General features: G+C 41.4%; 1 protein-coding gene across 1 annotated transcript in view; it reads left to right on the top strand.

Moving 5' to 3' along the window:
* The window catches only part of syn3 (synapsin III), a 112,422-nt gene that overhangs the window by 70,458 nt on the left and 27,758 nt on the right, over positions 1 to 14,206 (top strand). The gene's annotated exons all lie outside the window — the stretch shown is intronic.

Below are 14,206 nucleotides of genomic sequence, written 5' to 3' on the forward strand. Positions count from 1 at the left end.
CCCAAAAGAGGCGACGAAAACAGGAAGTTGCGGAACTCACAGGAAGTTGTGGGGAGGCTGGAGAAAGGAGTGATTCATTCAGGCAGTATTACATATGACTTCACTCGTACATAAAGAGATAAAACAGCCCGGCATTCCTAATATACAAGCCAAAGATAACAAGAGAGCGGAAACTATTCTAATGAGGTAATTATTGCATCAACTGCTTTAAAGGGATATTGACCCTATCAAACACTAGATACTGTATAGATGACTGCATTTTGTCTCAGCATCCTTTTATGTGTTTTTGTTTTCCCATTTACAACTGGCCGGATTGTTACTCTGTACGGTACACTGTCATGGTTTAAAACAACACATGACAGGCCTGTGGTGCAGTCAGGTTTTGTCTACAGGTGGGTGGGGCGTGGTGTACTCCCAACCAGATCAAGTCAAACTCACCGCTCGCTCTTCCCCATCTTGTCCAAATATGGTCACATGTGGCTCCAAAATAGCAAGATGGTGACGGCCGAAATGCCGAACTCAACGCTTTAGAACTGCAGTTCACAAACCAATGGGTGTCGTCATGGTTGGTGTCAGCTTGGTTGCACATCAGAGACTAGAGGATTGACCTTCACTGAGTGAAGTATTGACCTTGGCGGAGGTCCGTGGTATCCGAGTGCCCTTCGAGGTCTTTATTTGTTTGGTTCTTGCTGAGTTATCAGCAGCCCTTTGTGATAAAGAGCTATAAATGTACTTGAACTTTGCAACTTGCGTTGCAAACCAGCTCGTCTTCTGGTTTCTGTCAACAAGAATTCTTGAAAATGTAGAAGTTGCAAACTGAACGTTTCCGAGGAAGGCTGGTGGAAAGTTGCAAACTAAAGTGTAACAGTGCAAAAACATCAAACAGTGATTTATTTAGTGTAAAACTACAGAAAGTAAAAATGTTCCTTTTAGTGTGAAAAGTTGTGAACAGGAAGAGCTGCTGACCATGTGTGTGGGATCAATGTGGCTCTTTGTGTTGAACTGTCATCACACGATAGCTTAGAAAGTAATACAGATGAAGTCAGATGCTTTTCAGCCCAAGAACAAGTTCACTGTGTTTGTTTTTTGCATCTATATCATTAAAAATCCTGGTCCACTTATATACTAAACTGCATGCTCTACTTTAGCTCGACTGTCAGAAATGGGACAAGATAAAACGGAGGATAGTCTCCAGAATATTCTGGTTATATGTGTCCCTCACAGCTTGTCACTGTGACTTGATCCATGCAGCTAAAAAAATTAATTAATTGATTAAAAAAACTCAAGACCCTCTGGAAATGATGTCGCCAAAGTAGGCCAACATACTGTAAGCATAATACAGAGTGTGTTGCATTTCATCTAAGAAAGTTCAATGATAGAAAAAAGGCCTGTTTGGAGGATGGTCGGCCTGCCGGGGATCAGCGTGGCGTCGTGGAGGTCTTTCAGCCCTGCGTGGTTCTGGTTGACAAAAGAGAAAACAGAGCTGTGACTCAGAGGAAATACCTTTCATCCGACTGACATGCCGCTAAAGAGACACAGGAAGAGTGAAAACTTGAAAAGATAGCACCGCCGGGAGCGACGGTCACCGAGGGAGAGCGTCCAGCCCTGACTCACTCGGCCCCGCCGCACGGCCCACATGCCATTCCAGTTAAGTGGGACAGACAGGATGACCCTCGCTCTGCGGCTCTGCGGCTCTGCGGCTCCGCGCTGTGAGGAGGACGGGTAGGGGAAGTCGTGTCGCAGGAGGCAAACATTAATTGGATGTTTTCTCGTTGCACAGAGAACTGGCTGTACTTCTCAGGACGTGAGGAGGATTTGGGATCTTGTGGTTTGGTGACGGATCTCATTCCAGCTTGTTGGGTGGCTGCTCTGACAGAAAGGAAACACCTGTAGTCAAATGTGAATCCACTGCACGGCGTACTGACCACTGCTATTGACATCTGACACGGTGCTTTTTCATGCGTTTATTGGATGGTTTGATAATGACAGAATTTTTCATGGTTACATCTTGTCATTGAGCCCTTCATGCCTACATAGCGGGTCCTCTACCAAGGACCGCACCATGTTGCAACGCCATGTTTCTACAGTAGCCCAGAAGGTACAAACCAAAACTCTGGAGAGGGCCTTTCATGGTTTTCATGAGTTTTTCTTCCACAGATGAAATGGGAGGATGAGGCGAGGGGTGTTCTGTTGGTAGCAATCTGCAACGTCTGGCTCCGTTTACAAGATCATTTTGTTAATTAGCAACTTTGTTTTGTGCTGGGCCGGTAATGTAAAATAGATTAAAATTATGGCAGCGGTGAGAGTGAATCAAAACAGTAAGTTGCTGGCAACAAAACCAAAACATTGTGCTGAAAGATGCTAAAATGCTTTGTACTGCAGAGTCAGGTAGAAAATGTCTTTGCTATGGTCACTATCAGCATCCAGTTTGAAATGACATGTTTGTTTGATCGGTTGTTAATGTAAAAATACTCTATAGTGCAGCTTTAATGTCATTTTCCATTGCTGTTTTTTAGTCAGAATGGACAAATGATTAAGAAAGGAAATACAGTTTTTGGGTTCCTTTATCGGTCATAATTTTGTTGTCATGTTGTCACGCCATTCTGAGTATATGAAAAAATACAGCGACTCAACTGGCAAAATACATTTTACTTAAATGCTCAATAAATGCTCATTACTTTCTAAGGTTAGGGTTAGGGTTAATTAAAAGTCACAATGGTAGCGTGGTGGTCTTAGATTTGACTCTGCTTGCCCAACAGTGATCTGGTAGAAGGAGGTAAAAGCCAGTTTGACTCTCATGTCTCCTTTATAAATGTCGAAGAAAGTAGCGTAAACGAAGAAAGACCTGACTTGGACAGAACGCACACAAGTGACGTTGCTGAATGAGTTATCGCTGTGGCTTTTATCCGAGCAGTGGAGTCTGAATTGTTGGAAATGAGCTCAAAGCTCAGTATCTGAAAACTGTCAGTACAGTTAGATATCGGTCGTCGCTCTCGTCCATTCCCCCCCCCCCCCCCCCACCCCCCTACCCCCCAGTTGAACAGGAAATTATATGAAGGCCTGGTGGGGCATTCGTTAGCCGTTAAGTCCGGCCTCTTCACTGAACATTTCAACAGATGCTCGCTGGTTTCCACCCCCAGCACGTCTGTCATCTGATGTGAAGTTAAGACATCAGAGAAGAAAACGCAAACATGGCCCTGACCCGTGATCCCGCTCACAACGGGACTCCCACTGCAATAAAATATGATGAACGGTCAGTAACTTCCTACTGAGGCGGGCCAAGTGCAACCACAGCGCTCGCTGCTCAGACGCAGGGTCCCCTGCTGTACTCCACTGTACATATTTGGTGTCAGGAAACCCCACAAAATGACTATGTTGTATTACGGCATGAGACAATGAGACACCAGGCCTGACCATAAACAGGGCATATGACAGCATGGAAATAGCTTTGAAGAATTCCTTCTGGTTGAGGGAATGCCTGAAGTGGGTCCGATGCTGAGCACAGTAAAACAAAAAATTGTTAGGTCTATTCTTATGGTGCTTTTTCTCTGCAAAGATGCTCTCGAACTAGTTCATCCTGGTAATAATACATAATATAAACATTATAAACAAAATCTATATTTTTTTTATTTGACAGTTACGCGTATTCTTTGGGTTGACAGCAGTATAAAGCGGAAGTCACAATGTGGAAAAGTTTGTAATCTTGTCTCACCAACATGGTTTCAGGTGTAAGTGTTTTATTATACACAAGAAAATCAGAAATTTGACAAAAAATAAGTCAAAATAGATGATACAGGATCAAAAGAGACAATATAAGAAGAATACATCTGTTAAAGGACTTAAAGCTGCACCGATTACCAAAGTTTTGAATGGCTCTGTTAAATGTGAAGTGTCACTTATAGTCACCAAACCAGAGACTTAATACTCGTCTGTGCAGCTCCCCTCGGCTCTGTGGAGGTTTAGCATTCTCATCAACCTCCTTTACATCATCAGGCAGCTATTTTAAGTGAACAGAAACGAACAAAACTAGGCTGAAAGGCGAGTGAATACTGTTTCTACATTTATCAGGCAGACTGGTGCTAATGTTGTTGGTCTATGTTCTGTTAGCATATTCAACTGAGGGTCAAAAAGTATCTAAGTGCTCCTTTAAATAGGTCAAATGTTTTCAGATACACCCGACATTGAATGAGAAATATAATGTTTCTTTTTGTACGGTTAGTTAGTTCGTTCGTTTGTTGGTCCGTAAGCAACAAGAAGTCAAGGCTAATTAACTACTTTTATGTGATTTCTTTTCCTGGTAAAACTGCGGGAACTAGCAAAAAAACTACAATCTAATAAAGAAAGAGTCATATGTAATCATTTCCTATATAAGCATACTGCACATCACACCAACAGCTAGAAATATTGCACTTAAAGAACCATGTATATAAAGTTAAAAAAAAAATGATAAAAGTGACATTTAAAGAGCAGACAGTCTGTGACTACAGTGTAAAATACATCAAATGTACATCAAATAAGTGTTTCACATGCATTTTAAATACTATTACTTCCACACATTCTGTATACTGAAAAATCATTTACAATTGTTAAGGTGTATATTTTGTCAGGAAAATGTTCTAAAGATTTTGTATTGATTGATTGAATTTGAAATACTTATTGTGATTGTAAGATCGTGATTTGCTGGAGGGACTGATTATTAGTGATACTGTTTGAGTCACAGGTCACTTTTGGAAGCACAGTTCATAAACAACGATGTAAATTGAAAGCACAACCTGCTTATCTGAGAATTTCCTTAAAATATTTAGGGCAAGGAGCACAACGGAGAAGTCTGTTTACTCACATTGCCTCAGTGTGTGATTCTTTTACAACTATCGTAGTGTGCCCTATTAAGTGCTTTAAGTAGAGTTAATCTGGCCAGTGCAGTAAATTGTACCGGTTTCTCCCATTCAGAAAACCGTAAAAAGCCGACGTTTCCCAGAAACCTGAGAAGCGCCGGGGGGAAGGTGTGTGTGGGAGGAGGAGAAAGAAAGTTAAATTAGGGAAGATGGTCCAGTGAGTCATCAGCAGATCAGAGGTCGAGGGTGTCAACAGGGTCCACAGGATGCTGACGTCACACGCTGGGAGGGTGGAGGGGCTCAGGGCAGGGTTAAATTTAGAAAAGACATCACTTTATCAGGACGCCCCTGCCAAGTTGTTTTTTTTTCCACTTGTGTAAGCATACTGTATGTAAAGTTTCATTCCTAAACCTTTTACGAGCTTTTGGTATCGACCCATAATATTTAAATGGAAACCCAGACAACTCATGAGTTATTGTTTAAGGAGTGAGTCATCTAACCTTTGCTTTAAAAAGTGGTATTATTTTAAGAATCGTAGAATTTCATCGTCTCTGTGGGAGATGAGAAATAACAGAAATGACTGTTAATCATTTAACATTTAACAAAAACCACAGCAAGCGTCGGAGTTCTGGGGATTACCACTTAATTCAAGAAATATGCATTACTGTATAAGAGCCATATTCAAGCTCTTTAAAGTACATTCCAGCAGCAGGAGGGCATGATTGCACACACATGACCATATCAACCAGTGTGTTTCACTCTATTATGATCTTTTCTTTCCTATTTGAGGGGAGGCACAGACTCTATAAAGATTTAACTCTTCTTTTAAAGCTGCACTAGTTAGTATTTGTTTTTTATTAACAACGTGTCATGTGAAAGGTGTCACTATAGTAACAAATCCACAGAGAACCACCACCTGACTCTGCAGCACCTGCCCAGTTCTACAGAACAGTTTAGTGTCTTTCAGCTGGTTGCTTTGATTAAACAGTTCGTAATTGTACTGTTTTGGTTCAGTGTCACACTTGTTATTAACCTCATTTCCAGGAGTTATATTATTGGCGTTATATTCACCAAGCGGCCAAAACAAATGACTCAATAGGCAACTGTTTGCTATAATGTCAGCATAATCATTTCATAAACTGCTAATTGTGTCAGTGTGATGTCCCCAAGTGGCCAAAGACTTCCTGTTCTTCAGGTGGACGTGACCAGCCTCGTGCGAACTGCGTGAATATCGGTGTGGTCGCTCTCCATAGGGAATCGTTTGCAGTTGTTCCACCCTACTGGGCGTAGACGTCCAGTTCATTTGAACCATTTAGCATGCGCCGGAAGCGTCCGACACTCAGCCACCACGGCAACCACCGTGTCCATCAAAGTGTTTTTTCCTAAATACGGCATTTAAAAAAAAAAAAATTGTTTCAGTGAACTCCAGCAGCTCGACGAGATGCTGACCGTTTATTCTGCGCTGACATCCGTAGATTTTCTTCCGGTCACCAAGAGCTAAGAAATGCGCTCGTCACCGTCACCGGCCGTTCATTCACAGTGAAAGAGGGGCGGGACAAATGCAGTTGACGACCGACGCTGGTCGCTGATTGGTCCACCCTTCAGAAAGGCTGAGCAAACGCCAATGCGAGTTCCCAGACTGTTATTACAGCAAAGAATCTGAAGCTGTGAGCGACACTTAGTGCAGCGATGCTAGAATGAGACCTGAGAGGGATTTTCCCTTTTCAGATTGTTTAATTTAAAGGACTTTTATAAACCGGGAAAGTTTTTCAAATATTTAGTATTTTACAAGAACAGAGGAAAACATAGTTTTGTGTAACTGAAGTATACTCGTGTGTTTTTCTTTCTTATCCTTTATTGATCTTTTACCTCTTAGGTTTATTTTACGTCCTGGCCCTTGGACAGCCCGGTTGAACTCTTCACTTCTTGCCATGAGAACACTGTCTGCTCTGTAAATGTCTGGGCCCGGCATTTCATGTGCGGAGATATCCCACATATTTCACCGTTGTTTGTTTGGAGCCATGACAAACCGTTGTTGGGAGTTTTCCCTGTAAACACTCTTCTTTTGGATGGCTCAGCTTTTCTCTGGGTGGTGATGAACCGGTCCCCGCTGAGACCAGAGGGTGTGGGTTTTGTTGTCCGTCGCTGGCCATGAGTTGCTGTACAAACCGCAGCAGGAGGTCCGTCATCCCACATTTATATTTATGGCTGGAATCTCCCGTTGACCAGACAGGAGACTCTGCACAAACATTTACACACAGCAGGGAAACACGCTCACATTACACAATTCTTTTTTTTTTTTTTTTTGCTGTTAAGAAATTCATAATGTTGTTTAGACAGCGTACAATAACAGTGTCTTTGTCAAACTTATCAAAAGTCACATCGCAAACACTTGATCCTCCGGTGTGTTTGGACCTTTCGGGTCTCCCAGAATTGTTCATTTCATTTCGACATAAGTATCCCTTCTCTGTTTTGTATGACACAGTCTTATGTCATTATATATTCATTACTGTGTCGTTTACATTTAAATAGGGGAAAATGATCAGTGTAATTTGTCAAAATTCATAGACATCGAATCTGTGATTAGGTGTTGGGAGGAGACAGTAGTTTAAATGAAAGGGTAACAACCAAAACGGAGTTGGGAGCCAAGGCTGGAAAGTTTAATGAATGCAGTTTAGTACTAAAATATGTCGATTAAAACTGCTGGACAATAGCTTGTGCAAGATTCAAAATTAGTTTGTGATGCTCAACAAGTTTTGTGAGCTAGTGACAACAAAAACACAAAACTCAGCTATCAGGTTACGATCAGGAAAGGTCTACAAACATCAGCTAGTTTCAGTTGACTGTTGGATAGACCATCTGTATAGTACTACTGCGGTATGGGATATGTTCTAAAGTATTTTATCTAACTAAAGTCGGTTAAACAATTAAAAATGTCCTCATCCTATCTCGAAACCCATTGACTATCAGTCTGAAGACATTTCAGCCTCCGGGGGCAACGGCTAGTATTATGGGGGTTCTCTTTTAGCCAGTTGTTATGTACAGTCTGATTAGCAAAATGAGACACGAGAATGGAGTTAGACGATGTCCACGACCGGGTTTATTCACAGGTAGCCATGTTACACTTAGTTAACAATTCAAAACCACAACAAAAAAACTACTAAAAAGATAATTAAAAGTCCTCCACTGTATCAATATACACTAACCATTCATTTCTTAACAAGCCTTTTATTGTGAAACATTTACAAGAAACTGATATGTCTGAGACATACAAATCAGACAATAACATTTTAAATGTGTGACCCAGCAACAAAAGTGTATTGAATTAAAGCAATGGACAAACACAATGTTGACTATTGTGTGTAAACTTTGTTCAAAGTCTTGATAAGTATGTATCTAAAAATAACACGACCTTCAGTTGGTTATCATCGTGTGTATTTTCAAGCAAATCCAGATGGTGACTTTTAATTCCAGAACATTTTCTGTCATTCAAATATATTTAGAGGACTCTACGCCCTGACTGCTCCCAAGTTTAATTCAATTTGCAGTAAATTTGTTAATATTGCTGCAGTGTTTCACAGAGTACCACCAATCCCTGCTGCTTGCACAGCAGGCACATGAATACAGACAAGCTTTGCCACATCCAGCTGTTCCAAAATCTCTTCCTGCTTGATGTCCTGCCCTCCCTCCTCCCTATGTACCGTGTCTTAATTGGAAACAGTAATGGCGCTGACATTCGGGCCGAGCCCTGGTATGCGCTGTGCAGAAGCCCGCCTTTCCTTTCCTTCCTCCGCTGTCAAAATAGTCGCTGACTCCTCCTGCCGCATGAATCTCCTCTCATTTACAGCACCTTATTTAGACACGCAGAACAGGAAATATTTCTTTGAAATACATCCTAACTCATTTGTGAGCTTTTTTAAAATTCATGAATCCAGACTGCAGCTTCTGTGTTTGCACCTGTTGTACATTTTGCCTGTATTTTCCTCTGATATCTAAATCTTTTTTTTTTCTTATACATTGACCTTAATTCTGCAAATGAAACAAAATTCCAATAAGGCTTTGTGTAATACAGTAATATAGTAATCCTTTCTCCGAGTAAGCCCGAGTCGCTTTATCTACTCAGTAGTTTTATCTTATGTTCAGGATATAATTAAGACCTATAAAGCTGTGACTGACTGTCTGTTCGGAAAATAAGCTGAAACATGCTGAGGTTTCAGATTGTGCAGACTTTCATTATTTAAAACACTTTATTACTGATTATCCTAAAACCCTCTTCAAAAGAATGTGTTTACATTTAGGACAGATTTGCATATTCATGCAGACAGATTTTTCTCGCCTTGGTCTATATTAGATTGTCAACATGAATGAGTTTGAACAGTTTAACTTCCCACTCGGCCTGTTGCTGCATTTGAAAATAACTTGATTTATGATTTATGCCTCGGCGGGCTGTAATTTTCTCGACAGTGTTGCATGAAACTGTGGCGAACCACGAAGTTAAAGCCCAGCGTAAGTGTAGTTAAAACAACACTGCGTCCGCTCCATCAAGTCCAGACTCTTGACATCTGCTTTATATCCTGAACGTTACAATGAAGCTGCATATTTAGAGCGTCCAGCTTCCTTCGTTTGAATGTGTTTTCTGTGGAAACAGGATATCAGGGCACAGCGTAGTGCAGGAAGGAGGTATTCAAAGTAAGAGACTTCATGGACGTTTTCTTGGAAATCACGTTTTCAGGGAAGCAGCTAAGTGGCTTTCATGGACGGCAACAACTGTCAGCCGTGTGTCACAGCGAACCTCTCTGAGTGTGCGCAGGCACGGTTAGGGTCGGGGAAAATGAGACGTGTCAAAAAGTACGACGGCTCACACGTCAACGTTTTGTCCGTACACATTCATCGGTCACGTTGCTCACAGGTGCAGGTCTGGATCTCAGATTGTTTTCGCCGGCATCACGAAGCTTGAAAGGATTGACTGAATGATTCCATTCACTCCACGCATCATGGAACAGGGAATCCAAAACTGCACACAGCCACCTCATTTCTGCGCAGCCTTTTCCGAGACCTAATGCTGCAGGAGCTCCTGGAAAATAGGAAAGAAACATCGCTTTTCCTCTTCGACTGGGAGGAATGTGGCATGGCGTTGATGGTTTTTGCAGGATTGGCTCACCCGAAGCCCGTCTGTCCTTTTCTCTTCTGAAGCAGGAATGTAGGTTAGTGAATTGATTAGTGCTAATAAGGCCTGTCCAGGTCCCTATTACAGCTGAACCGCAGAGAAGCTGGACTTAAATAGCTCTACTTTAGAACAGTCTGGACTTGTACTTAACACTGACTTTCAAACAAATCTGTGTTTATTTAAAAGGAATGGACTGGACTCAAGTCGAGGCTGTGTTCTGTTATTAAAACATATTGGTTAACCATCTGTAATATTGACCAGCTGTGAGATCACTGAAATATTAGTACTCTCTCATAAGAGCAGTTTGTGTTAATATTCTCAAAGACGGGATAAAAGGGCATTTATAGAAGATTTAAGGAGTTTCAGCAGAGATACATCTAAGCGGACACGTGCCTCTTCAAAAATTAAATTAGAAGTCGGGCCGACACCACCTACAGAGATACCATATGGACACCACAAGATGTGTGTGCACAGCCATTCATTGCTCTGTATCATAGATGAGAATGGAGGAGATATAACTAGAGCGGTGGCTCAGGAGGGAGGACAGGTGGTCTATCTGTCCTTGTGTTGAACTGTCCTCGGGCGGGACGCTGCTCCCCAGACTGCTTCAGACTGTTGGACCTGCACCTTGCGGGGTAGCTGGCTATCATAGATGAAGTGGACAATGAGAAGAATGAGAGGCAGACGGGAAGCTGCTTGAGACAAAAGTCTTCATTACATTAAAATACGTCCGTTTTGTTGTCGTGGTGACGTAAAGCAGCCAGGTATCAAAGCAACGTGTCGATACAGCAGTCAGTCTACCAGAGGATATCGTGTCAGTGTCACGTTTTGCCTCGCCTCGGCGTGAAAAGCACGTCCACGTATGACTAGCCATTACAAAAAATGGTGTTAAAGTTCACATGGGAAGGTGATCAAGGTGGTTGGATGGAGCAAACAGGAATTTCACCCTGGAGTTCGGCGTTCGAGGGCGACAGGCCATGAGTCAACGCGGGTTTATTTACTTATAGAATGTCATGTATTTAACTTATGTAGCATAGATAAAGTAACTGTGACGTATGTAACGTTATTTATGTAAAATGACTTATTTGATCCCAAACCATGATCCTAAACCTAATTATAACATTTTTGGTGCCCAAACCTAAGGCACGTTATTTTCATGCCAAGCTGAGACAAAAGGTGTCCCTCCAATGCTATCCTGTAGTGGACTGATGGGTGTATTACACCCTTTGATGTATCTAGAGGGGACATCTGATATTTAAGTATAACTCAAAACCATAGCTATATAATATGCTGATGTTTAGTAGATATGATTTTACAGTGTTCACCATGTTAGTTGAGCATTGTAGCTTTCTAACATTTGCTAGTTTGCTGCAAAAAATCTTGACAAATACAACGTTTTCCCTTTTGTTTTGACAAGCAATTAATCCGGAAAAGGGCAAGAAACCGTCTGAACCACATTTTACAGCACTCCAGTCAATAGTTGTCGTTTCAACAATCCAGGATACACCGTCTGCACACCGTAGATATCAAATTTAATAGTAATTCACATAAAAGTTGTGAAAATATTTTAGTCTTCACAAAACTGCTGGACCAGCATTGCCATCACTATAAACATGCCACTAGCCTGGCTGAAAAATGATGGGGCACTCTGATTTGCCGAGTGGTTATGTTTCATACCACATGGGGGCGTACTGTATGTCTGAAGCAGTGAGTCCCAGGTTTGATTCCTGTGGTGGACAAACCCTTACTGCATGTTATTTCCTGTTTATCTTCACTGTCATGGGCAAATAAAAGCCCCCAAAATGATCTAAAAAAAAAAAAAAAAAAAAGACTAATTGACATTAACATAAAAAACAGGAAGGAAGGAATGATTTTCAGGCCCTGCATTGATCTCATACCTAATGTTTAATATTTATGATGTATATGAAGGTTTTGGGCAGCACGAGCTATAATTTGTTGTAGATATATTTGAATTCTTAACTGTCGGTCTTCAATAGAAACTTCCAGAAGGATACAGTCATGGAAACGTCCCCACAACAGATAGTCAACAAAGATTTCTGATGTTGAATTTGGTGACATGGAGCTTGTTGGAGCTGTTTGACTCACTTTAGAGTAACAGATAACTGATTATTTATAGATGCTGCTTCATGTAATTCACATGGAAATTAATTTGAAACAAATTATACAGCTTGTAATGTCCCAAAAAGTTCTAAACGACTCACAACTTTTACAGAATCAAATTAAGGACCTCTATCTGTAGAAAAAGTAAAGGCTATTTCCATCTCACCCCCCCCCCCAAAAAAACCACCAAACAAGTTGTGATGACAAAGCAGGTGGCTTGACCATCAGAGGACACCACCGACCATCTCGGTCACTTCTCCATCAGCACCTCGGTGTTGTTAAGGAGCATCCGCCCTGGAAACTTCCACCCTCACGACTCAGTTGTGTTTTCCAGACAGCTGCCTCACTCATGGAAATACACCAGGACGGACCCTAATGGAAGCCAGATGAGCTTAAATTCCACAACAATAATTACCACGCCGCATTACAAAGCTTTTACTGTAGACACTTTAATTTAATACAATGGGCATCTACTTTAGGTCTGGCCGGATGTTAGCCCAGGGTGTTACTATGACAACTCGTAAATGTCTGTTATGGGGGAGTTGGGGCTTCTGTATGTGTCATGCTTATGTCACTCTTAGTTTGAGGACATGTGTAAAATTTCTTTTGAAGTTACACAGTCTGTTGAAATTAGCCTGCTGGTGTGTAGTGTACTAGAAGCTCTTCAAGTTTGTCCTCTTAATTAAAAAAGCCACAACAAGGACATTATCAGTTATAATTTAGACCAAATAAAGGCCTCATATTGACATGAATTTGAATAGTAATAGACTATTAACTTCAGATTAAAGGAAGTTTGATACCTTAACTTGAAATATAGTTGTTCCAGTTTAAATATTCTCATGCCTCTGCTTTATGTTTTTGGGTTGTCCATCCGTGCATCCGTCCCGTTCTCCAGAAGGCAATATCTGAGGAACACCTTTAGGAAATTTCCTCAAATTTGGCACAATCGTTCGCTTGGATTTTGGTGATCAAAGGTCAAACTTTAAGGTCAATGGGACCCCACGTCCATCCCATTATTGTGAACTTCATTTATCTGGAGTGTCTCGAGGGAATTTCTTCAAATTTGGCACAACTGTTTAGTTGGACTCAAGAATGTAGTGATTCACTTTTGGTGGTCAACGGTCAACCATAAAGGTTAATGCGACCTCAAGTCTGTCCCAATATAGAGCACGTTGAGGGAATTTCTTCAAATTTGGCACAAAGTTCACTTTGACTCAAGAATGAACTGATTAGGTCATGTTGGTCAAAGGTCAAGTTGACACTGAACTCATGTCTATCCCATTCTTGTGAACATGACACCATAACTTGTCACATTTCACATTTGGTGACACTAATCTTGAGTGTCCACATTGAAACTGTGCTGATTGTATAGATCTTCTGTGCTTTTGGGTTGAAGATGTGTGTGAAACATCCTTGTTTAAGAATTTGTAGCTTCTTTGCAGCAACAGCTGTAATCGAACTATTGTTTAACTGTCATGACTACAACTTTGTGTTCTATCAGAATCAGCTTTATTGGCCAAATTCCTTCAAAGTTTTCTGTACATTTATTACATGAGTCTGGACTGACGTGAATGGAAACTGCAATTTGACTGGTTTGGCAAGGCGGTAATAGTTGTGTTTTTGCTTTGTATGTGTTTAGATTCAAAATACTCCACGTGATAAAAGTCTGCACTTGTACCTTCACACTTTCAAAGCACGTCTTCCGAGGGGTTGTCGGTGTAATCACTGTTTATTTCGAATGGACATCTAATACAGGAGCAATCACTTATGACTGCTTAACTCTGCTCTTAAGTGAAAGGTTATACTCCAGCCTTCGTTTAAAACCCACTCACAGTTTTACATGCGACCCTTTCAAAGAGCGCTGCACCTATTCCTGTCAGGTGCATGAATTCAGTCGGTAACTTAGAACGGACTCGTGATAAACATCACTGGTCTCTTGAGGCTCACTTAATGCGCGGGCACAGTTTGATGTGGGCAGGCTGTCTTTGGTCCAGCTGCAGTAGGACTCTTGAAAAGGATTCTGGGTCGGGGTCCCCCTGCTCTCGCCGCCTGCCTAAACCATCACGCCTCATGTCTTCTCCTT

The sequence above is a fragment of the Brachyistius frenatus genome, unplaced genomic scaffold (assembly GCF_029030835.1).
Source record: "Brachyistius frenatus isolate BFR_SWC_R1_liver_20210118 unplaced genomic scaffold, ASM2903083v1 Contig_32, whole genome shotgun sequence".
In the NCBI taxonomy this organism is placed as follows: Eukaryota; Metazoa; Chordata; class Actinopteri; family Embiotocidae; genus Brachyistius; species Brachyistius frenatus.